The sequence below is a fragment of the Bombina bombina genome, chromosome 3 (assembly GCF_027579735.1).
Source record: "Bombina bombina isolate aBomBom1 chromosome 3, aBomBom1.pri, whole genome shotgun sequence".
Lineage (NCBI taxonomy): Eukaryota > Metazoa > Chordata > Amphibia > Anura > Bombinatoridae > Bombina > Bombina bombina.
In genome coordinates this window covers 471,662,110-471,687,815 of record NC_069501.1, presented here as the reverse complement: position 1 = coordinate 471,687,815, position 25,706 = coordinate 471,662,110, and the positions used below count along the sequence as shown (strand labels likewise).

General features: G+C 40.5%; 1 protein-coding gene across 4 annotated transcripts in view; it reads right to left on the bottom strand.

The window, feature by feature from the left end:
* The window catches only part of AMPD2 (adenosine monophosphate deaminase 2), a 195,195-nt gene that overhangs the window by 155,129 nt on the left and 14,360 nt on the right, over nucleotides 1-25,706 (bottom strand). Inside the window, exon 1 of one of the 4 annotated variants that reach the window (XM_053706773.1) lies at nucleotides 11,113-11,263. The exons of 1 other annotated variant lie outside the window; for it this stretch is intronic. The gene's annotated coding sequence lies outside the window, so the exon portion shown is untranslated. Of the gene's footprint in view, nucleotides 1-10,855; nucleotides 10,878-11,101; nucleotides 11,264-25,706 lie in introns of those variants that run through there. 2 more of the 4 variants (XM_053706771.1, XM_053706772.1) reach the window with 2 other exon arrangements.

The window sequence follows — 25,706 nt, the reverse complement described above, 5'->3', positions numbered from 1 at the left end:
CAATGGAAAAAATAATATCTGCAACATGCTTCTCTTTACGCTTCCACTGCAACCTTAGCACATCCTCTGTTCAGCTCAATAAATGGTAGTAGGCTTAGCGAACAAGCATTACCGATGTGCACATGAGCAGAGAGTGTCCGACGTCACCGTTATGGGGTTAAATCACGTTCACTGTGCCTACTCTATTATAGGCCACTGAAAAGTGGGCATGCAAGGGCTCTAGGAGAAGTGGAACGGAGAACAATTTGCATTTCAAATTTCTCCATTATTCAAATATTTAAAATGTGCTATTTTGTTTTTTTAGCCCTGACAGTAAATCAACATTACTATTTATGTAATCTTTTCTGCACCTTTAATTAGTATTACAGGACAACAGCAGTGCACATTGCCACACTTAAAACTAAGACACTAACCTCGCACAGTAATAATATTGCTCTTTTAAAGGGAAACTTAAAGGGACAGTAAAGTCAAAAATAAACTTTTAGGATTCATATAGAGCATTAAATTTTAAACAACTTTCCAATTTACTTCTATTATCAAATTTGCTTCGTTATTTTGGTATCTTTTATTGAAGAGTAAAACTAGGCAGGCTCATAAGAGCTCAGGAGTGTGCACGTGTCTTTAGTACTCTATGGCAGCAATGTTTTGCAACATTGTAATGCAAAGCTACAAATAATGTTGCAAAACACTGCTGTCATAGAGTACTAAAGACATGTGCACACTCCTGAACTCTTATGAGCCTGCCTAGTTTTACTCTTTAATAAAAGGTACCAAGAGAACAAAGCAAATTTGATAACAGAACTAAATTAGAAAGTTGTTTAAAATGGCATGCTCTATCTGAATCATGAAAGTTTAATTTTGACTTTACTGTTCCTTTAAAGGGTCATTAAATACTTTGAGATGGTAATATAAAATGATACATTATAACATAATTTATGCTTACCTGATAAATTCCTTTCTTCTGTTGTGTGATCAGTCCACGGGTCATCATTACTTCTGGGATATAACTCCTCCCCAACAGGAAATGCAAGAGGATTCACCCAGCAGAGCTGCATATAGCTCCTCCCCTCTACGTCAGTCCCAGTCATTCGACCAAGAATCAACGAGAAAGGAGTAACCAAGGGTGAAGTGGTGACTGGAGTATAATTTAAAAAATATTTACCTGCCTTAAAACAGGGCGGGCCGTGGACTGATCACACAACAGAAGAAAGGAATTTATCAGGTAAGCATAAATTATGTTTTCTTCTGTTATGTGTGATCAGTCCACGGGTCATCATTACTTCTGGGATACCAATACCAAAGCAAAAGTACACGGATGACGGGAGGGATAGGCAGGCTCATTATACAGAAGGAACCACTGCCTGAAGAACCTTTCTCCCAAAAATAGCCTCCGAAGAAGCAAAAGTGTCAAATTTGTAAAATTTGGAAAAAGTATGAAGCGAAGACCAAGTTGCAGCCTTGCAAATCTGTTCAACAGAGGCCTCATTCTTAAAGGCCCAAGTGGAAGCCACAGCTCTAGTGGAGTGAGCTGTAATTCTTTCAGGAGGCTGCTGTCCAGCAGTCTCATAGGCTAAACGTATTATGCTACGAAGCCAAAAAGAGAGAGAGGTAGCAGAAGCTTTTTGACCTCTCCTCTGTCCAGAGTAAACGACAAACAAGGAAGAAGTTTGGCGAAAATCTTTAGTTGCCTGCAAGTAGAACTTGAGGGCACGAACTACATCCAGATTGTGTAAAAGACGTTCCTTCTTTGAAGAAGGATTTGGACACAAGGATGGGACAACAATCTCTTGATTGATGTTCCTGTTAGTGACTACCTTAGGTAAGAACCCAGGTTTAGTACGCAGAACTACCTTGTCTGAGTGAAAAATCAGATAAGGGGAATCACAATGTAAGGCTGATAACTCAGAGACTCTTCGAGCCGAGGAAATAGCCATTAAAAACAGAACTTTCCAAGATAACATTTTTATATCAATGGAATGAAGGGGTTCAAACGGAACACCCTGTAAAACGTTAAGAACTAAGTTTAAACTCCATGGTGGAGCAACAGCTTTAAACACAGGCTTGATCCTAGCTAAAGCCTGACAAAAGGACTGGACGTCTGGATTTTCTGACAGACGTCTGTGTAACAAGATGGACAGAGCTGAAATCTGTCCCTTTAATGAACTAGCTGATAAACCCTTTTCTAAACCTTCTTGTAGAAAAGACAATATCCTAGCGATCCTAACCTTACTCCAGGAGTAACCTTTGGATTCGCACCAGTATAGGTATTTCCGCCATATTTTATGGTAAATCCTTCTGGTAACAGGCTTCCTAGCCTGAATCAGGGTATCAATAACCGACTCAGAAAAACCACGTTTTGATAAAATCAAGCGTTCAATTTCCAAGCAGTCAGCTTCAGAGAAGTTAGATTTTGATGTTTGAATGGACCCTGTATCAGAAGGTCCTGTCTTAGAGGTAGAGACCAAGGCGGACAGGATGACATGTCCACTAGATCTGCATACCAAGTCCTGCGTGGCCAAGCAGGTGCTATTAGAATTACTGATGCTCTCTCCTGTTTGATTTTGGCAATCAATCGAGGAAGCAGCGGGAAGGGTGGAAACACATAAGCCATCCTGAAGTTCCAAGGTGCTGTCAAAGCATCTATCAGAACTGCTCCCGGATCCCTGGATCTGGACCCGTAGCGAGGAAGTTTGGCGTTCTGGCGAGACGCCATGAGATCTATCTCTGGTTTGCCCCAACGTCGAAGTATTTGGGCAAAGACCTCCGGATGAAGTTCCCACTCCCCCGGATGAAGAGTCTGGCGACTCAAGAAATCCGCCTCCCAGTTCTCCACTCCCGGGATGTGGATTGCTGACAGGTGGCAAGAGTGAGACTCTGCCCAGCGAATTATCTTTGATACTTCCATCATTGCTAGGGAGCTTCTTGTCCCTCCCTGATGGTTGATGTAAGCTACAGTCGTGATGTTGTCCGACTGAAACCTGATGAACCCCCGAGTTATTAACTGGGGCCAAGCCAGAAGGGCATTGAGAACTGCTCTCAATTCCAGAATGTTTATTGGAAGGAGACTCTCCTCCTGATTCCATAGTCCCTGAGCCTTCAGAGAATTCCAGACAGCGCCCCAACCTAGTAGGCTGGCGTCTGTTGTTACAATTGTCCAGTCTGGCCTGCTGAATGGCATCCCCCTGGACAGGTGTGGCCGATGAAGCCACCATAGAAGAGAATTTCTGGTCTCTTGATTCAGATTCAGAGTAGGGGACAAATCTGAGTAATCCCCATTCCACTGACTTAGCATGCATAATTGCAGCGGTCTGAGGTGTAGGCGTGCAAAAGGTACTATGTCCATTGCCGCTACCATTAAGCCGATCACCTCCATGCATTGAGCTACTGACGGGTGTTGAATGGAATGAAGGACGCGGCATGCATTTTGAAGTTTTGTTAACCTGTCTTCTGTCAGGTAAATCTTCATTTCTACAGAATCTATAAGAGTCCCCAAGAATGGAACTCTTGTGAGAGGAAAGAGAGAACTCTTCTTTTCGTTCACTTTCCATCCATGCGACCTTAGAAATGCCAGAACTAACTCTGTATGAGACTTGGCAGTTTGAAAGCTTGAAGCTTGTATTAGAATGTCGTCTAGGTACGGAGCTACCGAAATCCCTCGCGGTCTTAGTACCGCTAGAAGGGCACCCAGAACCTTTGTGAAGATTCTTGGAGCCGTAGCCAATCCGAATGGAAGAGCTACAAACTGGTAGTGCCTGTCTAAGAAGGCAAACCTTAGATACCGGTGATGATCTTTGTGGATCGGTATGTGAAGGTAAGCATCCTTTAAATCCACTGTGGTCATGTACTGACCCTCTTGGATCATGGGTAAGATTGTCCGAATAGTTTCCATTTTGAACGATGGAACTCTTAGGAATTTGTTTAGAGTCTTTAAATCTAAGATTGGCCTGAAAGTTCCCTCTTTTTTGGGAACCACAAACAGGTTTGAGTAGAACCCTTGTCCTTGTTCCGACCACGGAACCGGATGGATCACTCCCATTGTTAACAGATCTTGTACGCAGCGTAGAAACGCTTCTTTCTTTATCTGGTTTGCTGACAACCTTGACAGATGAAATCTCCCTCTTGGGGGAGATAATTTGAAGTCTAGAAGGTATCCCTGAGATATGATCTCTAGTGCCCAGGGATCCTGAACATCTCTTGCCCAGGCCTGGGCGAAGAGAGAGAGTCTGCCCCCTACTAGATCCGGTCCCGGATCGGGGGCTCTCGGTTCATGCTGTCTTTGGGGCAGCAGCAGGTTTCCTGGCCTGCTTGCTTTTGTTCCAGGACTGGTTAGGCTTCCAGCCTTGCCTGTAACGAGCAACAACTCCTTCCTGTTTTGGTGCAGTGGAGGTTGATGCTGCTCCTGTTTTGAAATTCCGAAAGGGACGAAAATTAGACTGTCTAGCCTTAGCTTTGGCCTTGTCTTGAGGTAGGGCGTGGCCCTTACCTCCCGTAATGTCAGCGATAATTTCTTTCAAACCGGGCCCGAATAAGGACTGCCCCTTGAAAGGTATATTAAGTAATTTGGACTTAGAAGTAACATCAGCTGACCAGGATTTTAGCCACAGTGCCCTGCGTGCCTGTATGGCGAATCCTGAGTTCTTAGCCGTAAGTTTGGTTAAATGTACTACGGCCTCCGAAATGAAAGAATTAGCTAGTTTAAGGACTCTAAGCCTGTCCGTAATGTCGTCTAGCGTAGAGGAACTAAGGTTCTCTTCAAGCGACTCAATCCAAAACGCTGCCGCAGCCGTAATCGGCGCGATACATGCAAGGGGTTGTAATATAAAACCTTGTTGAACAAACATTTTCTTAAGGTAACCCTCTAATTTTTTGTCCATTGGATCTGAGAAAGCACAGCTATCCTCCACCGGGATAGTGGTACGCTTAGCTAAAGTAGAAACTGCTCCCTCCACCTTGGGGACCGTTTGCCATAAGTCCCGAGTGGTGGCGTCTATTGGAAACATCTTTCTAAATATTGGAGGGGGTGAGAACGGCACACCGGGTCTATCCCACTCCTTAGTAACAATTTCAGTTAGTCTCTTAGGTATAGGAAAAACGTCAGTACTCGCCGGTACCGCAAAGTATTTATCCAACCTACACAGTTTCTCTGGTATTGCAACAGTGTTACAATCGTTGAGAGCTGCTAAGACCTCCCCTAGTAGTACACGGAGGTTCTCCAATTTAAATTTAAAATTTGAAATATCTGAGTCCAATCTGTTTGGATCAGAACCGTCACCCACAGAATGAAGCTCTCCGTCCTCATGCTCTGCGAGCTGTGACGCAGTATCAGACATGGCCCTAGCATTGTTAGCGCACTCTGTTCTCACCCCAGAGTGATCACGCTTGCCTCTTAGTTCAGGTAATTTAGACAAAACTTCAGTCATAACAGTAGCCATATCTTGTAATGTTATCTGTAATGGCCGCCCAGATGTACTAGGCGCCAAAATATCACGCACCTCCCGGGCGGGAGATGCAGGTACTGTCGCGTGAGGCGAGTTAGTCGGCATAACTCTCCCCTCGCTGTTTGGTGAAATTTGTTCACATTGTACAGATTGACTTTTATTTAAAGTAGCATCAATACAGTTAGTACATAAATTTCTATTGGGCTCCACCTTGGCATTGGAACAAATGACACAGATATCTTCCTCTGAGTCAGACATGTTTAACACACTAGCAAAAAAAAAACTTACAACTTGGTTATAATCTTTTTTAGCAAAAAAACGCACTGTGCCTCAAAGAGGTACTAACGATTAAATGACAGTTGAAATAATGAACTGAAAAACAGTTATTGCATCAAACTTTAAAACAACACAACTTTTAGCAAAGGTTTGTTCCCATTAGTAAAAAACAACACTAATTAAATTTGTACATAAGAAAACAAAACAACGTTTTTTATACACAGTCACTATAAGAATTCTCACAGCTCTGCTGAGAGAATTTACCTCCCTTCAAAGAAGTTTGAAGACCCCTGAGATCTGTCAGAGATGAACCGGATCATGCAGGAAATATAAAAGTAGCTGACTGGAATTTTTTGATGCGTAGCAAAGAGCGCCAAAAACGGCCCCTCCCTCTCCCACACAGCAGTGAAGAGAAACGAAACTGTCACAATTAAAGCAAAAAACTGCCAAGTGGAAAATAATGCCCAAATATTTATTCACACAGTACCTCAGCAATGTAAACGATTCTACATTCCAGCAAAAACGTTTAACATGAGAATAGTTATTAAAAGGATTAGTGACCTTTAACACAGTAGTTCCGGTGAAATACCATCCCCAGAATACTGAAGTGTATACATACATGTCATTTTAACGGTATGGCAGGCTTTTCTCATCAATTCCATTCAGAAAATAAAAACTGCCACATACCTCAATGCAGATTCATCTGCTCGCTGTCCCCTGATCTGAAGCCTTTACCTCCCTCAGATGGTCGAGAACAGCAATATGATCTTAACGACTCCGGTTAAAATCATAGTAAAAAATCTCTGTCAGATTCTTCCTCAAACTCTGCCAGAGAAGTAATAACACGCTCCGGTGCTATTTTAAAATAACAAACTTTTGATTGAAGTCATAAAAACTAAGTATAATCACCATAGTCCTCTCACACATCCTATCTAGTCGTTGGGTGCAAGAGAATGACTGGGACTGACGTAGAGGGGAGGAGCTATATGCAGCTCTGCTGGGTGAATCCTCTTGCATTTCCTGTTGGGGAGGAGTTATATCCCAGAAGTAATGATGACCCGTGGACTGATCACACATAACAGAAGAAATATATATATATATATATATATATATATATATATATATATATATATATATATATATATATATAAAAGAATATCTAAATGTTGGAGGGCACTCACAGGACTTGTATTGAAATACAAAACAGTGCAATTTATTTCCAAATAAGTTTCACATCAATTTCAAATGTTGACGTTTCGACCCATGTACGGGTCTTCTTCAAGAAAATATATCATTATTGTAATGCTGGATACAGTACTCTCAAACGGCGTGATATCATCATCGATAACGCTGCTTTGTTGGGAGTCCGTTTTGCACGCCGTTTGAGAGTAATGTATCCAGCATTACAATAATTATATATTGTCTTGAAGAAGGCCCGTACATGGGTCGAAACGTTGACATTTGAAATTGATGTGAAACTTGATGTGAAACTTATTTGGAAATAAATTGCACTGTTTTGTATTTCAATAAAAGTCCTGTGAGTGCCCTCCAACATTTAGACATTCTTACATACTCATATGACAGCACCCGGGCAGTGATTACACCTGTGTGGAAGGAGTGCTGGGCTACCGGCTATGTATTATATATATATATATATCAATGTAAATATTTGCATAGGAAATTAGTACATCTAAGCAAGTATCCCCGCTTGCCCCCAGAAATTACATTGATTTAATTTTGAGACATGGAGGATTTTAATTTCAGTTTTTTATCTCCCCCCCCCATAATTTTAATATATATATATATATATATACACACACACACACAACTCTGCAATATACTTTCATTATTTATTCTGTTCCCTTTTCCTTTAATTCCATTCCGAAATTATGAGCTTTTCAGTTCCTAATAGAAATGGAAGTGCAGAACACTATTATATCACACACAGACATTGGCTGCACACTCTAGTGACCTATTTATAACTGTCCCTAATTGGCCACAGCAAGGAAGGTAACCTAAGTTACAACATGGCAGCTCCCATTGTTTTATAGACACTAAAACTTTAAACTTATTTAGTCAATATTTAATCAACTAATGAAACTTTAAAAAATACATCATTTACATGTTATTCTTAAACTAATCTGTCTTTAAAAGCATTAGTCTATCTAGCATTTATTTAGCGTTGAATGTCCCTTTTAAACTGCATGATTCAGACTGAACATGCAAATTTAAGAGACTTTTCTATCTACTTCTATTATCAAGTTTACTCCATTCTCTTGGTATCTTCTGTTGAAAAGCATACACAGGAAAGATCAGAAGCAGCAATGCACTACTCTGAGCTAGCTGGTGATAGGTGACTACACACATATGTCTCCTGTGATTTGCTTACCAGATGTGTTCAGCTAGCTCCTGGTAGTGAATTGCAGCTCTGAAGCAGATTGCACATAGTTATATACAAGCAATAGTGCAGTAATACAATGCATATTGCAGTTTCTTCTTTATGCACTTTTATGTCTGAACATTTAGTGCAAGTTTCACTGTAAATAATATTGCCACTTAAAATACTATACAACAGATATATAGTAAAACATGTTGGGATGCTTTAATGTTGTTAAAGGGACATAAAACCCCAATTTTTTTCTTTGATGATTCAGATAGAACATACAATTTTGAACAAATTTCCAATTAACTATTATCAAATTCTCTTAATTTTCATGTTATCCTTTGTTGAAAAGCAGGAAGGTAAGTTCAGGAGTGTGCACGTGCCTTAAGTACTATATGGCAGAAGTTTTGCAACCATGCTATACTTTAGCAAGAGCACTAGATGGCAGCACTATTTTGTGTCATGTAGTACTCCAGACTTGTGCACGCTACCTATCTAGATATCTCTTCAACAAAGAATAACAAGAGAAAGAAGCTAATTTGATAATAGAAGTACATTGGAAACTTTTTTATAAATTGTGTTCTCTATCTGAATCATGAATGAAAAAAAATTGGGTTTGATGTTCCTTTAACCCCTTGAGTGCTAATGACGGCTCTGAGCCGTCACAGAGTTTCCCACTCTGGTGCTAATGAGGGCTCAGAGCCTTGAGGGAGATCTGGGGGCTCCCACCAGCTCCTACCCCGGCGATTGGTGCCTGCATAGTGACAGGCACTGCCGGTGCTTCACGTTATGCGCAGTGACGTCAAGCGCAATAACGTGATGTCGTCACCGCGAAACTTTATTTATACTTAACAATGTTAAGTATAGGAGCAGGGGGCATGCTGCTTAGAAGCCTGTATCTCAGGCATCTAAGCAGCTACAGACCCCCAAGTCCCACCACTGGAAAGGCAATCGCCTAATCTTTCCAACAGTGTAAGTCTTGGGAGTCTGAAAAAAAAAAAGTTAAAAAATTTTGTTCAAAAAATTAAAAAAAATTAAAAAAACTTAAAAAATCTTAGCACCCAGGTGGGAAAGTGCTTAGTAGTCAAAGGGTTAATCATTACAGACATAGAGCAAAAGATCTGTCTTGTTTTCATTCCTCTTGACATAGGGTGAGCACTTTCTATATTTCTTGTTCCCCCTCCTTACTATTTATCCAGACCCATCCACAAATTCCCTCTACCTCATCTGCTGCCTTATTCACTCTCCCACAAGTGCTACCCTTTCTTATTTACCCTATCTTATTTGACAGCAACACCAAGAACCTCATAAAGCACTTGGGAGCTTTGCATGCACCACCTACCTTTCCTCCACAACAACAAAATATGTCCTATTTTTAACTTTCAGAAAAATAAAAAATCTTCTATATGTCCCAACATAACACCTGCATTTCCTCTCCACACCCATTTTTATGCTTAATACGCTTTCACACCCACACATTAGACTTAAAGAGACAGTAAGGTCAAAATTAACCATTCATGATTCAGGCAGAGAATTCAATTTTGAACAACTTTACAATTTACCTACATTATCCTATGTTGAAGAGCATACCTAAGTAGGCTTAATAGCATCAATGCACTGCTGGGACCTAGCTGGTGTTTGGAGGCTGCACATGTATGCCTCTTGTCATTGGCTCATCACATGTATTCAGTTAGCTCTCACTAGTTCAGCTCCTGAGTCTACTCTTCATCAAAGGATACCAAAAGAACAAAGTGAATTTGAAAGTACAAGTAAAATTGAAAGTTATTTAAAATGTTATGCTCTGTATGAATCATGAAAGTTTATTTAGAGTTTGCTATTCATGTAAACACTTTTTTTCTGGTAAAAATAAGAGTTAAAGTACAATACAGTCTTGGGAAAGTTTTAGGACAACATTATCAGCTGGGGTTGCCACCTTACTTACATAATTATACAGCATAACCTAAAAACTAAAGATTCTAATGTTGATTATAAAATATAATTTGTTAATAAATATATTCAAATACACTTAGAAATTATACCATATATTTTGTTATATATCATCTACATGGACCATAAAAAAAACAAATCTGGACAGCACCCTTATAGTCAGCCCTTTATATAATAATGGTTAAAGGATAGCAAATGTATCACTCTTTTCCCTGTCTTCATTATTCCATTATTTCTCCTTACTGTGGACCTTCCATAGAATACACTGCATTTTTTCATTTTTGTACATAAAATGCATCATTTTTAGCTCACATCCCACAAATCTATTTCCCTTACACCTCTAGTTTTCCTCCCTCAAGTACTTTTTACTTCAGTATCTCCTATGTGCCATTTGTATCACTTTGCCTTCCTCTGTGTCCCTTTTCTATTCTGTATATTGCTCTTTGCTGCACCTGTGCCCTTTTCTCAGTATGATTGTATGGCACTGTCTGCTTCCCTATATTATCTCAGCTTTTCTTGCACCTCTCACAGCACCTTGACTAATTTCTCTGGGTCCCATCATTTCTCCTTGTCATCACTGCTCGGTGCTCCTCTCTATACATTGATGTTACCCCACCGGGCCTCTTCTCTCTCTGCTACCCCTTTGGCTACAAACAGCCGCCTCCCCTATTTCTCTCGTGTACTTCCTCACTCGGTGCCCCTGTAACTATTGATTGTACCCCTTCAAAATCTGTGCCCCCATACTGCCCCCTTGCAGCACTTTCCTTATGCAAGTGTTATCTTGTATTTATTACGCCGCTCTAATACGTACTATGTCAGACACCCTCTGCAGTGTTTCCCCTGTATGTATCTCCATCCCTCTGTCCTTTTGCTCCCTCAGTGTTTAGTACAACCTACCCACTTTACCTCTTCTTCACCTCTCTCATCCACCTTTCTCTTCCTACACTGCTTCTGTTTTTATTTCTCTCTCCCCGACCCGTACTTCCCTATGCTTCCATTATAACTTTGCTTATAATCTAATATCGGCCCTTGCTTATGTCGCATCTCTCCCCGGTACCTGAAACTGACCGGACAGCTGTTCCCGGACTGCAGCATAGAACCAGCTATCACCCCTCTGCTCTATAAGTCTTGGAAGCGTCCGAGCCGCAGTCCCTGAGGAACAAACGCAAGAGCCGGCGAGGGATGTACCAAGTGGTGAAGCAGAGGGGGCAGGGCTACATATCCAAGGATCAGCTGCAGAGCTGCTGTGTTCACGACCAAAGGGGGGTGAAGGCGGGGGACTGTCACAAAAAAAAAGAAAAAAGGACAAGAGAGCACAAGAGAAGAGAACTAGAATGACAACAAAAGAAAAAGAAAAAAAAGCCTGAGACAGATGTAGAGCAAGATCTAGTTAGAAGATGAACAGCGCGTTGTGAAAAGGTTACGTTGTTGAAGGCACCAAAAAATAAACACTCAAAATGTTACAAAGTGGAACATATGCACTAAACTGTAAGAAAGTTTTCCAAATATTAGTCAGCTGCATAGAAAACACGAGCATTGTAAAGAATCTGCCCAGATAGTGTAATTATTTATTTGTTTTGTTTTCTTAAATCTAGGGCAGGTTCTGGGCATAGTGGCCCTATTCCTTTCTTGCCGGTCCCTATTTACAACACTCTAAACACTCCAATTTATACAATTTGATTTCTGTAACCCATGGATCCTATATGAATATGCTATCTATCATCTATCTATCAATCTATATCTATCTATCCATTGAAAAAAGGTTCAGTGTCCCCTTGTATGAAAAGGCTACTTTTAATCCAGGGGACTGTTTGGGAGAACATAAAGTAAGTATACAGATGGTGCTATACTCTGACAGGATACAGTGAATGCTACAGTTATATAAATATTGGATGCTATTTGGTGTGTCGCTAGTGGCAGTAGAGAACAGACTTCTTATTGAATGTCTGTGGGAAAGAGAACTAAAGAGGTTATGTGGAAATTAAGAGTAGACTTGTAGGAGGAGTATGAATGAAATGAGAAAAGCAGTGGGAGGGAGAGAGGCAAACAAGAGTTATATAAGAGACTGTTAGATTATAGATAAAACGTATGATGGGGGTTAATGGCCAGATATATTATAAAACATAACAGTCTAATATTTTTGAAGAGTTTTTAAAGTATACATATGAATATAAAATCTCCATTTACACTAATAAAAATGCAAATATTCTACTTATTTTGAGTAAAAGTGACCAAACACAGCACACATCTGTCTGCATTTGTTATGAAAAATGATATATTTTGCTCAGTTTTATTTGCTATTTGTTCATGCCAGCTATTTATCCAGCTCAGCAAGTTTATTTTTGTCTACATCCTTCTAATTAAAGATATTTCTTTTTTTTAGCAGCATACACACATATGTTGTTAGTGTCCCATGCACCAGCACTCAAACATCAGCAGCAATTGCATGTCACAAATTAAAGGGACATGAAACACAAAACAAAATCTTTAATGATTCATTTAGATGATATAATTTTAAACAGCTTTCCAATTTACTTCTATTATCTAATTTCCTTTGTCTTTGGTATACATTGTTGAAAAGCAATGCACTACTGGGAGCTAGCTGCTGATTGGTGGCTGCATGTATATGCCTCTTTTAATTGGCTTACCCAATGTATTCCCAGTAGTGCATTGCTGCTTCTATAACAAAGGATACAAAGAGAATGAAGCATATTTGATAATATAAGAATATTGTAAAGTTGTTAAACATGGTATGCTCTATCTGAATCATGAAATACATTTTGTTTGTGTAACATATGTGCATATGCTGCTGAAACAGCAATAACTTTTACTTGCTAATGGAAGTATACTGTAAAATGCTTCTATGTAAAACTGAAATGCACTCATGCACATTTCACTTGTTACATGTTTGTCCCATTTCTTTTATTTATATTCAAAGCTCAAATCTACTTTACAAATGTGAGATTTGCACATCTTTTTTTAATATGAGTGCTAATTGTTTATTTTATGAGTGCTAATTGTTTATCATGCACAATGTTGTGAAACTACTAGACCTGTTTTATACACAATACACAGAAAGATCTTGTTCCTTTGAAATCTGCTCGATAGCTCAGGTCTGGTTAAACTGATTAATTTCAGCTTGCTTGGCTTTGCTGCAACACAAGCAGACAGCTCCTTCTACTGGCTATTTTAATAAATGCACTGCTTCTCAATGCTTTTCAATAGCAGTCACATGACTGGAAAAAAAGGTTGTTATTCTGAAACGGTGTAAATTGAACCGTTGTAAAACGAGGGCCACCTGTATAAGCAATATAATATAGATAGATATGCAGACAGATAGGTATGGCGCATTGCACAATGTGTTATTTTATGAAGTGGATTCATATAGTAGATAGATAGATAGATATATATAATATTTCCTAAGTTGGCTACATATTGCAAGATTTTGTATTATCAGTGTAGGGAAATAATGTGTACAGTACTAGAGCAGTTACGTTTGCAAGACTGGCTCATGGGTAGGATTAAGGAGAGAGCAGCTGGTGGCTTTTTTAGGGAGGATGGTAATACAGGATGGGACAGTCCCTGTTTATTGTTTCACTGGGAAAGACTTTGAGATTGATCCTTCTATAATAAACAGGGGGATAAAAGCAGAAACCAAGCACAGCCAAATCCTGTGTTTACTAAATATATTCTTTATTTGTAAGTAATATGTGTTCATGTATGTGTGTCAGTGTTAGTGCACGTGTTTATATGCAGTTGTTTGTGCATGTGTGTATGTACTTGTGCGTGCATGAATTTGTGCATGTGTGTATGTACTTGTGCGTGCATGAATTTGTGCATGTGTGTATGTACTTGTGCGTGCATGAATTTGTGCTTGTGTGTATGTACTTCTCTGTGTTTTTAATCCTGTGTGTGTAGAAAATATTGAGTTTCGTTTAGATTCTGAAAGTGGAGCAGTATTTTGTGCTTCCGCACATGCGTTAACTGCGCTAGAAGTAGCTTTTTGCACGTATCGGGTAGCACATGTTTTACAAGTTAAAAGTAAAAAACTTTCGCATGAGCTCTAACCCATGCAAAAAGCCAAAGTTTGAATATAGTGACCATGTTAATGTATTCCCACATAGAAGTCAGTGGAGCAAGAAAAGTGGAAAAAAACATTAAAATGTCCCCCATTCCTTCTAGAAGGTAGCACCCCTAAACAAGTTGTATCCCTAGGTGCCTCATCAAAGTGCTGGCAACATACTAAAAGGGCAACTTGAGTTCCAGGAGCCCAGCTAGGCCGGCAAGGTTTTGCCGACCCGCCAGCGTTTTAGCACATCTCTGTTACACATTATTTAAACATTGATTATAACTTTAGCGACATAGCTTTATAGTTATAATAGGGAGGTTTATTATTTAGTATTGTTTATTATAGTGAGTTATTTTTTTAATACTAGGCAGTATGGGGAAGTTATCTAGGTTGTTCCAGGGAAGTGTATTTTAGACATGCCGTAAGTGTAGGCGGTATTAGGGACTTAGTTGGGCATTCCGGGGGGTGTAGATTGGACGTGACGTAGGTGTAGGTGGTCAGGGGGAGTTAGCTAGGCAGTGCAGGCGGAGTGTAGGTTAGGCATGACTTAGATATAGGCTTTCAGGGGGAGTTAGCGGAGCGTGCTAGTGGGAGTAGCCTTCACTTTGACATAAGATCAATATGTTCGAATCAGCGAAGTGCAGGTAGCGAGGAGGTTATCAGTCATGTTTGTCTCGCTAGCTATCAGCTGTCGAGACTACATCGCCTGAGGTAGTTAGTGTAGGTGTAATAAAACATAGGTCCCCATGGTAATATTTGGAGTGTGACTACACATAAACTATTTTTAGTTTCAGTGAGCGCAATTCAATTTAACACACGTCAGGTTAACGTGTCCTCAGAGCTCTTGTTAACTGTTTTGCGATACATAAAAGTGTCACACAACACATCACAAATACATTTAAAACATAATTTATGCTTACCAGATAAATTCCTTTCCTTCCGTATAGGGAGAGTCCATGGCTTCATTCCTTACTGTTGGGAAAACTATACCCAAGCTCCAGAGGACACTGAATGAATAACGGGAGGGAACAAAAATGAAGAGGCGGACCCTATTCTGAGGGCACCACAGCCTACAAAACTTTTCTCTCGAAAGCTGCTTCAGCTGAAGCAAAAACATCAAACTTGTAAAATTTTGAAAAAAGTATGTAAGGAGGATCAGGTAGCCACCTTACAAATCTGATCCATAGAGGCCTCGTTCTTAAAGGCCCAAGAGGGAGCCACTGCTCTACTGGAATGAGCTGTTATCCTCTCAGGAGAACAATGTCCCACTGTCTCGTAAGCTAAGCGGATGACACTCCTTAACCATAAAGATAGGGAAGTCAAAGTAGCCTTCTGCCCCTTACGCTTCCCCGAATAGACAACAAACAAAAAGGAAGATTGTCTAAACTCCTTAGTAGCCTGAAGATAGAACTTCAAGGCGCGAGACACATCCAAATTGTGAAGTAAGCGTTCCTTCGATGAAAAATAATTATGACACAAGGAAGGAACCACAATCTCCTGATTGATGTTGCGATCTGACACAACTTTAGGAAGAAAACCAAATTTAGTACGTAAAACTGACTTATCTGCATGAAAAATCAGATAAGGGGGCTCTCTTTGCAAAGCAGAAATCTCAGAAACTCTGCGTGCAGAAGCAATAGCCAATAAAAAAAAGAACCTTCCAAGATAACAATTTAATGTCAACGGAATGCAGAGCCTGTTGCAAAACCCGAACAACAAGATTTAAGCTCCAAGGAGGAGCCCCAGATCTAAACACAGGTCTGATCCTAATCAGATCCTTAACAAAGGACTGCACATCTGGAAGCGCAGCCAGTCTCTTGTGCAATAAAACCGACAGGCCTGAAATCTGTCCCCTCAGCGAACTAGCAGAAAGGTCCTTCTCCAGCCCATCCTGGAGAAAAGATAAGATCCTGGCAACCTTAACTCTGTGCCAGGAAAAAACCATGCTCTTCACACCAGAATAAGTAGGTCCTCCACACCTTGTGGTAGATATGCCAAGTAACTGGTTTATGAGCTTGAATAAGAGTATCAATGACACTCTCAGAGAAACCCCCTCTTGGCTAAGACTAAGCATACAATTCCCATGCAGTCAGCCTCAGAGAATCTAGATTCTGATGAACAAATGGACCTTGTATCAGCAGGTCTCTGCGACAAGGTAACTTCCACGGAGAAGATGAGGACATCCCCACTAGATCCGCGAACCACGTCCTTCGCATCCATGATGGAGCAATCAGGATTACTGATACTTGCTCCTGCTTGATGCGGGCCACCACTCAAGGAAGAAGCGGTAATGGAGGAAAAATATATGAGTATGAACCTCCAGGATACTGCTAGTGCATCTATTAGATCCGCTTGGGGATCCCTCGACCTCGACCCATACCTGGGTAGCTTGGTATTGAGACGGGACACCATGAGATCTATCTCCGGCGTCCCCCACTTGCTGCATATCTCTGCAAACACCTCGGGATGGAGAGACCATTCCCCTGGATGGAAGGATTGCCTGCTGAGAAAATCCGCCTCCCAGTTGTCCACACCCGGAATGTGGATCGCTGACAGCGAACAGCTGTGGGCCTCCGCCCACTCCAGAATCTGAATTACTTCCTTCATCGCTAAGAAACTTCTCGTTCCCCCCTGATGGTTGATGTAAGCCACCAAGGATATATTGTCTGATTTGAATCTGATAAACTGGGACGAACCCAGAAGTGGCCAAGCCTTCAAGGCCTTGAAGATTGCCGTAGTTCCAAAATATTGATCGGGAGGGAGGACTCCCCCTGAGTCCACAACCCCTGTGCCTTCCTGACACCCCAAACAGCTCCCCATCCGGATAGGCTTGCGTCCGTAGTCACAATCTCCCACTATGGTCTTAAGAAGCATGTCCCTCGGGACAGATGATCTGGACAGAGCCACCAAGAGAGCGATTAGCTCGACCAGCTTTCTAATACAATCTGTTGAGACAGATCTGAATGATCACCGTTCCACTTCCTCAGAATGCACAGTTGTAAAGGTCTGAGACGGAACCTGGCAAAAGGAATGATGTCCACTCAGGACAACATGACACCAATTACCTCCATACACTGAGCCACAGAGGGACTCAAGGAGGTCCGGAGGGCAAGACATGCTGGAGTTAGCTTGCAAAGTCTCTGGTCTGTTAGAAATATCCTCATGATATGGAGTCTATTATCTATTTCCAAGTTTATCTTCCATCCATATAATCGAAGAAGACTGAGAAGGGACACCGAGAATTCTTCCGCAAGACAAAAGGATGGTGCTTGCTCCAGAATATCGTCCAAGTATGGGGCTACTGCAATACCCTGAGCTCTGACAACTGTTAGAAGAGTGCCCAGAACCTTCGTAAAGATTCTTGGAGCAGTAGCTAGGCCAAACAGAAAGGCAATGAACTGGAAGTACTGGTACAGGAATGCAAACCTCAGGAACTGAAAGTGTTCCCTGTGGATTGGAACATGAAGTTAGGCGTCCTTCATATCTAAGATCTATAGTAGTCATAAACTGACCTTCCTGAATTAAAGGAAGGATGGACTTTATCGTTTCCATCTTGAAGGAAGGGAGACTGAGAAATGTGTTTATGCACTTAAGGTCCAGAATTGGGTGGAAAGTTCCCTCCTTTTTTGGGACCACGAAAAGGTTTGAATAAAAGCCCAAACCTCTTTCTTCGATAGGCACCAGGACAATAACTCATAAGGAAGATAGATCCCGAATGCACCCTAGAAAGACAATGCTCTTTTCTTGTCTGGTAGACAGATTCGAGAGAAGGAATCTGCCCCTTGGCGGATGGGATTTGAAGCCTATCTTGAATCCCTGAGATACCACCTCCAGGACCCACAAATCCTGTACGTTCTTGGACCAGGCGTCTGAAAAAAAGAGACAATCTGCCCCCTACACGTGCTTCTTATTCTGCTTGGATTTATTCCAGGACTGAGTACTCTTGGGTTGCTCGGGCTTGGAGGAGGATTGTTGTCCTTGGGATTTGCCAGAATGAAAGGAACGAAAATTTGGAGGTTTGTCGTCCCTTAGACTTGTTCTTCTTATCTTGCGGTAGGAAGGCACCCTTGCCTCTGGTAAAAGTAGAAATAATGGAGTCCAGGCCTGGGCCAAATAAACTCTTTCCCTTGAAGGGAAGAGAAAGGAGTCTGGACTTAGAAGTCATATCCGCAGACCAAGACTTCAACCAGAGCACCCCTTCAGTTGAGAGTCCGGGACCGGGAACAACTTTTTTAAAAGTAGATGAGGGGGAAAAGGAAGAACCAATTCTTTCCCATTCGTTCTTATTAATGGTCGCCATCTAAACCGGCAAAGGAAAAGTCAAAGGAACTTTCCTATCTTCGTAAATTCTGTCTAATTTAGGTATCATAGGTTCTTCAGGCAGAGCGGCCTCTGGAACCTCTAACGTAGACAGAACCTCCTTTAAAAAAAAATGCAAATGCTCAATTTTAAATCTAAAGGACGGTTCCTCCACAGCAGGAGGCTTAGACGCTAAGGACTCTGACCCAGAAAGTTCACCCTCTGAAGCTACAGATGTTAACTTATTATCAGATAACTGGGACATAATAGCTAAATCCGATAAATATTTAGATGACTCTGGGTCAGGAGAGCTATGTTTAACCTTTCTCTTGCATTTGTTAGAGCGAGGTAATGCACTGAGGTCCGCAGACACCGCCGTTTGTAACTGCACGGCAAAGTCCGCAGGAAGAAGGCCCCATCCGGATGGAGGATTAGATGTGCTACGCTACGGGGAACTGCATGTGGAGTGGATAATGTAGCAAGGGTAGTAATCTCACGGGATGTCGAGTCCTGAGAGGTAGACGGCTTAGAGGGATTAAGAGCCTTAGCGGGCTTGTCTTCCTTCTTAGACTTTATAACGGTGTTAAGGCATGTGGAACATAATTAAGTGGGCGGGAAAACCACGGCCTCCTCACAATATAAAAAGGTATGATTTAGTACAGAAGGAGTACCTACTAACATGTCAGAGTCCCCCATAGTTCAGATTTTACCCACAGAAGGACACAAATAAAAACGTTTTTTATTATAGAAAACTGCACCTTTATACCCCACTCACCCAGACAGTTAACAGAAGAAACGCTCTCCTCAGGTTCAAGTCTCAGCCGGAATGAAGGAAATGAACATAGACCACATCTGGTCACATGGAGTGCAAGACAGTACTTCCCCTGTTTTTACAAGCACAGCAAGTAATAGGAGCTTTGAAACACTTTCAAAAACGAAAGTGAAACTTAAAAGTGAAACCTGTTTGTTCCAGCCAAAAACATACAGTCTATCAGTCCAGGAAAAAATCACACAAAGCAGCATGTAAATAATTAATACACTGATTAATTAACGCCAACTGTTTAATAAACCCCCTTCAGAGGATATTAACCCTGGATCCTATCAAGGTATACAGGAGCCACACTGTGACCCTGTTATAGCGTTTTATGTGTAAAAATTGATCTTACCTCCAGGATCCATGCTGTGGAACAGAACACAGCCTCTCAAGTGTGACAGTCTTATAGCAGTGCTCCTGACATGGACTTGAGTGAGAGAAAGCAGGCAGTGAAACTGGATGGTTTTGCTGAAAAACTTTCCCTGCATCTCCAGACTCTAACTTTCATCAATACTCTCACTGAGAGGTTGACAAGACTGCTTAAAACTCCAGTCCTATCTCAAAGGGCAAATACCTTTTTTCAGGACTCTCCGAATCTTCTGACACTTCTCTGCCACCTCCTAACATGACAAAAGGCAAAGAATGACTGGGGTAATGAGGTAGTGGGAGGGATAATTAAGCCTTTGGCTGGGGTGTCTTTGCCTCCTCCTCGTGGCCAGGTGTTGTATTTCCCAACAGTAAGGAATGAAGCCGTGGACTCTCCCTATCTTAGGCAAGAAAAGTACAGTTACACTTATAATAACACCATCTAATAAAAAATATTTTAAAAAAGTATTACACACAAAAGTTATAAGGGCTCAAATATATGAGGTCTCCTCTCAGGTGTTAGAAAACAAAAGCAGGCAAAGTGCTTTAAAGGGACACTCAGGTTAAATAAAATTTTCATGACTCAGATACAGCATGTAATTTTAAACAACTTTCCAATTTACTTCCATTAAAAAAAATGTGCACAGCCTTTTCTATTAACACTTTTTGAGTCACCAGATCCTACTGAGCATGTGCAAGAATTCACAGACTACACGTATATGCATTTGTGATTGGCTGATTGCTATCACATGGTACAAGGGGAGTGGAAATATACATAACTTTGAAATTTGTTATAAAAAAAATCTACTACTCATTTGAAGTTCAGATTAAGTGCTATTGCATTGTCTTGTTATCTAATGTGTTGACTGGTCCTTTAACACATGTCTAACTGTATGTGTGTGTATATATATATATATATATATATATATATATATATATATATATATGTCTATGTATGTGTACATGTTTATTTATGTATTTATATGTGTATATATGTATTTACAGACATATATACTTATATAAACACATATATACATACATACACATATATAGACATATATATAAGTGAATTGGAGCCCTTTGCAGTTAAGTAGATGAAAACATGAAAAAGCATATTTTTGCAATATTCATATTTAATAAACTGTTACACTGTGTATTAACTTTAAATATTTCACATTCCAATGATCTGCACATAGCAGAATATGTTCTATGTATTTATAAATGGATATCCCTATATATATCTGTATATATCTATACCTATATATAATCATGTATATATTTATTAGGTATATATATATTTTTTATCAAAAAACAAGATATATGTAAACATATTTATTTATGAATAAATAGAACATATTCTATGTGAAGAACATTGGAATGTCAAATATTCATATTTTCATGTCAGGTTAGCCACTTGAGAATATGCAATCGTGTTTGCACGTGAGTAGGGTGTTTTTGCTCCATTGATTTCAATGGGGGAATAGGTTATCGTGCGTGTGATATTGTAAGTTCGGCTTTTTACGCGTCAGGTTAGAAAACATTTTACTTTGTAACTTGTAATACGAGCGCAACTTGACACGCGAAAAAAGGCATACTTCTATCGTAGTTAATGCTCAAGCGGGAGCGTTAAATAGTTTAGTGGGCCCTAGGCACTTTTTCCTTTGTAGGTCCTTTTCTCAATATATATATGTACTTTCAACTTGTAATACGAGCGAAAAACCCGACACATGCAAGCAGCCGAGATAAACCCCTATCGCTCATGCGTAACTGTTAGCACTAGACTCGTAATCTTGCCCATTGTATATACTTTTGAAAATGGATAAACAAAAAACAAGATAAAAATACAACTGTGTGTCAGTGAAATTAAATTAGTTCCAATTATTTTTTATGAAGAAAAAAAAAAAAGGTTGGGTGGTTGATTCTTGAAATAAACTTCCATTAGAGGCGGTAAAGACAAATACTGTGGGCAACTTCAAGAATGCCTGGAATAAGTATAAAGCTATCCTAAAAGTAATTAAGCATATACGGTACTTTATAGGAAATGTGGGCATATTTGTTTGAGCCTATGGTTCTTATCTCCCGTCAAAATGGCTGAAAATGCATACTGGATACTGAAGTGAGAGGGACAATCCCTAATTCTGAGTTCTGTCCCGCTGTCCCTTTGCAGGGCTGGATTGGGCTGCTGGGATACCAGGAAAAATCACAGAGAGAGCTCAGCACATGTGAGCCGCTGGTGAGGGAGCTGAGCGGCCGGTCTGCTTTTTAAACACATAGATAAGACAGAGACTCAAGCAGCTCAGATGCGCCTATCGCCGCTCTGCCTCCACTCCAATAGGCAATGGTATTAAGCAAAGCAATAGTGTGAGAGCAGGTGAGGGAGCGGTCAGCGGAGGCTATTGCCTTTTGGATCAGCTGCAGGGAGGTGTCTTTACATTGCTGGGGCGAACAGGACTCGGCTACGGCCTCATCTGCAGTTCTTTTTGAGCACATAGACAGAGGCTCAACTGCAGTTGGAAAGGATGTAGCCGTTCCAGTCTGCTCCTATAGGCATTAGGCAATTAGCACTGTGGAGAGGGAATATGAGGAGCAGGGACATCACATGTGCACACACAGTTAGTCACTCGTGACAAGGAGGGAGCCGAGCTGGAGGCCACGTGGGCAGGCACAAAGGGAGCAGCAGCAGGCCACACCACAGAGCGCTAGGAGGAGCATGGCACCTGGAAGTAAGTACTAAGTAGGCTCCGGGTGCTAATAATATTGCTTGGAGTTTATACAAATGCAATCTTTTAATATCCAACAGATAATATCTATTAAAAAAAATGATGTTGATGAAAATAGATTTCCTCTTTTTTTTAACCCCTTAATGACCGGACCATTTTTCAATTTTCTTACCCTTAATGACAATGGCTATTTTTACATTTCTGCGGTGTTTGTGTTTAGCTGTAATTTTCCTCTTACTCGTTTACTGTACCCACACATATTATATACCGTTTTTCTCGCCATTAAATGGACTTTCTAAAGATACCATTATTTTCATCATATCTTATAATTTCCTATAAAAAAAATATAAAATATGAGGAAAAAATTGAAAAAAACACACTTTTTCTAACTTTGACCCCCAAAATCTGTTACACATCTACAATCACCAAAAAACACCTATGCTAAATAGTTTCTAAATTTTGTCCTGAGTTTAGAAATACCCAATGTTTACATGTTCTTTACTTTTTTTGCAAGTTATAGGGCCATAAATACAAGTAGCACTTTGCTATTTCCAAACAACTTTTTTTCAAAATTAGCGCTAGTTACATTGGAACCCTGATATCTGTCAGGAATACCTGAATATCCCTTGACATGTATATATATTTTTTTTAGAAGACAACCCAAAGTATTGATCTAGGCCCATTTTGGTATATTTCATGCCACCATTTCACCGCCAAATGTCATCAAATAAAAAAATAAGTTCACTTTTTCACAAATTTTGTCACAAACTTTAGGTTTCCCACTGAAATTATTTACAAACAGCTTCTGCAATTAAGGCACAAATGGTTGTAAATGCTTCTTTGGGATCCCCTTTGTTCAGAAATAGCAGACTTATATGGCTTTGGCATTGCTTTTTGGTAATTAGAAGGCCACTAAATGCTGCTGCGCACCACACGTAAATTATGCCCAGCAGTGAAGGGGTTAATTAGGTAGGTTGTAGGGAGCTTGCAGGGTTAATTTTAGCTTTAGGGTAGAGATCAGCCTCCCACCTGACACATCCCACCCCCTGATCCCTCCCAAACAGTTCTCTTCCCTCCCCCACCCCACAATTGTCCCCGCCATCTTAAGTACTGGCAGAAAGTCTGCCAGTACTAAATAAAAGGAGTTTTTCTTTTTTTTAATAAAAAAAATTAAAATGTTTTAGCTGTGATGGACTCCTGCCTTAGCCCCAACCTCCATGATCCCCCCCCCCAGCTCTCTAACCCTCTCCCCTACCTAATTGCCGCCATCTTGGGTACTGGCAGCTGTCTGCCAGTACCCAATTTGCCCCCAAAACAAGTGTTTTTTTTTGCAATTTATTGCCAGTTTACATTTTTCTGTAGTGTAGCAGCCCCCCACAATACCCCAACCCCCTCCCAGATCCTTATATATTTATTTATTTATATTATATTTTTGTCCCCCCTTCCTTTCTCATTGGTGGCAGTGGCCATGTAATCGGGCGCGCACGCGCGCCCCCGCACGCTCCCGGCACCCGGCGTGCACATAGCACTTACAGGAACCGGATGCCGGGTAGCGATGGGCCGCCCACCCGCCTCCCTGATGTGCTCCCACCCACCAACGAACCGGCACCATCGCTACCGGTGCAGAGAGGGCCACAGAGTGGCTCTCTCTGCATCGGAGTCTTCTAAATGGTATTGCAGGATGCCTCCATATGGAGGCATCACTGCAATACCCTGAGAGCTGCTGGAAGCGATTGCGATCGCTTCCAGCACTCTCTTAGACAACTGACGTACCAGGTACGTCTATTGTCATTAACTGTAAGTTAATGCATGACGTACCTGGTACGTCAGTTGTCATTAAGGGGTTAAATCAGCTATAAAAATCAAATGTAAAAATCAAGCGATCATGTTTTAAGCATTACTTATTTTTTTAAATATGAATGAGACATCTGAAATGTTTGCGCTATAACTTACTTTTTAGTGCAGCACTAAAATTCAAATACCTTTCACTCTGGCCGCCCACTTGATGGTTTGTACTGTTCTCCAATTGGTGCTCTAGCTACAAATGTGTAAGTGCCATATGGCTAGAGCCATATAAACAAAGGCTAGTACTTAAAGGGCCATTATAGTAAAAAAGTGGCATGCTTTAATGCGTTAGAGCATGTCATTTTAAGACTATCGACCCTACCTACACTACTTTGTGTTTAACCACCACAAAGGGGTTAAACAAACAGTATAAATACTGCTCAGGACTTGCAGAGCACTGCTGGCCCTGAGCAGAAAACACAACTCATCCAATCATTAGCACTAGTCACGCGATTCACATGTGGAACTAGTGCTGCTGATTGGATCACCTGCGTTTTTAGTCAGGACCAGCAGTGCTCTGCAATTCCCGAGCAGTATTTCTACTGTGTGTTTAACCCCTTTGCGGGTTAAACACACAGTAGTCTAGGGTCGATAGTCTTAAAATTACATGATCTAACAAATTAGAACATAAAGAAAGGAAATAATATAAATTACATATATAGATATACTGTCTACTTTGTCTTGTGCAATTTTGTAAAGTTGTTGAAAACATTAAAGGGACATTAAACACTAAATTCATGCTAGATATAATGATGCATTCAAAGAAAAGATTAGTCCATGAGTAACATGTAGATGTATTTTTTAAAGTTTCATTAGTTGTTTAAAAAGTGACAAAATAAGTGTAAAGTTTTAGTGTCTATAAAACACTGGGAGCTGCCATGTTGTAACCTGTGTTACCTTCTCTGCTGTGGCCAATTAGGGTCAGTTATAAATAGGCCACTAGAGTGTGCAGCCAATGGTTGTGCTGGATTTAACAGTGTTTTGCACTTCCATTTCTAACAGGAACTGAAAAGCTCACAATTTCAGAATGGAATTACAGACAAAGAGGACAAAATAAATAATGAAAGTATATTGCAGAGTTGTTTTATTATATACAATGTATCATTTTATATTACCATCTCAAAGTGTTTAATGTCCCTTTAAAGGGACATTAAACTGCTAGTACAACCACATGAGCATAGTTAGTAATCAATATACCATTTAAAATGATAGAGAAGAAAAAAGTGAGATCACATATAACACTCTTACCTATATCCTTTATTTTAGTAGAACACAAGAAATCAGTCTGGACTCAAGTTTAGCGTTTTAATTATACAAAAAAAATGAATAAATACCCATCCAGTTAGTAGCCCAGAAGAAGCCTTTTGGTGAAACTTTTGTTCTACTGCTAAGGAGGAGCTTTGCATTTGGCGTACTCTGCCTAGCTATCTTGGAGGAGCTCTGCACGTGGAGTATTTTTTGCCATTTAATTTTAGATTATTTCGTGGGTGGAAGCTAATTCTATTCGGATTTCCCGGCTGCACCGGATTGGCTGAGTGATCGACTACCC